We start from the raw sequence: 1,357 nt of genomic DNA, 5'->3' as shown, positions 1-1,357 counted from the left end.
CGCTCCCGAAGGCGCGGCCGCCCCGACGCTGCCGCTGCCCGCCCGCCGCGTCCCGCCGAGCGCCCGCCGCCGAACTGAGCCGCTCCCGCACCGCCCCGCCGACAGCCCGGGCTCCTCCTCCGCCTTCCTCCGCCCTCCTCCTCCTCCTCCTCAGCGGCCTGATGGGGCTTGTAGTCGCCGGCTGCGCGCCCCCTCCCCCGGGAGCCCCCGGCAGCCTCCCGGCAGTGGGGTCCTGGGCTTCCCCCCGGAGTTTTGGGGGCTGCGGTGACCCCGAAGCCAGCGCGGGCTGCGTTCGCCGTGCCGCATGGATGCTGGCCGGGATGCTCCCCTCGCCCGGTTGCTCTTGCCAGCACAGGGGAACCCTCAGGCTCCGTGGGTACAGGCCAGGGTGAAAGGATCGCCTGACCCCCCTTGTTTTCCCTGTGCAGAACCCAATCTGGAGGCAGCGGGATGCAGGCAGGGGGGATACAGGCAGCAGGGTGGGCAGAGCCCTGGGCAGCCTGGAGCCCCCTCTGAGAGCAAGGGCCAGGGCACCCACTGGCTGTGAACAGATGTTTAAAGGGTCACTAGCCCCAAATTCCTCCCAGGAGCTACCACCAGTACAGTCCCTGCCCCTCCCAGCTGTTTTCACTGAGGTTTGGAGCAGGAACATGGCAGCTGTAACGCAGAGCACCCCAAAACTCTCTACATGCACCTCCTGCTCAGTCTGAGCTGGGATCATGCTCAGCCCCCCAGACCAAAGGGCAAGGTAGGATATTGCCCCATCAGTGAGCCCAGCCTGACTTCTGTACTCCCCAGTATGGGAACCCAGTCCACAGAGCCCACGTGGGCATTCAAACTCACCCAAAGCCAGGCTAGCTCGGGGTAACACGGGTAGGGCAGGGCATTCAGCCTCTGTGCAGGAAGCATTATGGGAGAAACCCTGAATCCAAGTCAGGGCATCCCAGGATGAAGACATTTCCAGGCAGCAATGAAAGATCTGCCGAGGCAATGTGTGAGTGATTAAGCTATAAGAGGGAAGAGGACAGGCTGAATTAGCCCTGTCAGTCACCGGTGCTAGATTTGAACCAAATGCTGGGCATCCATCCCCAGGAGCAGCCTCCTCCTGCTTCAGGCAACCGTTCAGCTCCCCATGCCAAGACCCACAGAATATTTCCTTTTCAGAGCGAGAGATTTGTGGACAGGGAGAAGGGGGAAAGGTAGCATACCTGCTGAGATGCTCTTCTCCAAGCAAGCTGAAGATGGGGAGCATTTCAAAGATGGCAGAGCCAACCCCAGCCCCAAACAAGCACAACTCGCCCCATGCACATTTAGGTGCAGTTGCCCAACAGCCAGGAGCTTTGCACTGAAGGTGCCA

This window comes from Manacus candei, unplaced genomic scaffold, assembly GCF_025592945.1.
Source record: "Manacus candei isolate 608988 ecotype Guabito, Panama unplaced genomic scaffold, ASM2559294v1 h1tg000084l, whole genome shotgun sequence".
Taxonomy (NCBI): domain Eukaryota; kingdom Metazoa; phylum Chordata; class Aves; order Passeriformes; family Pipridae; genus Manacus; species Manacus candei.
Note: the sequence above shows the minus strand (reverse complement) of the source record.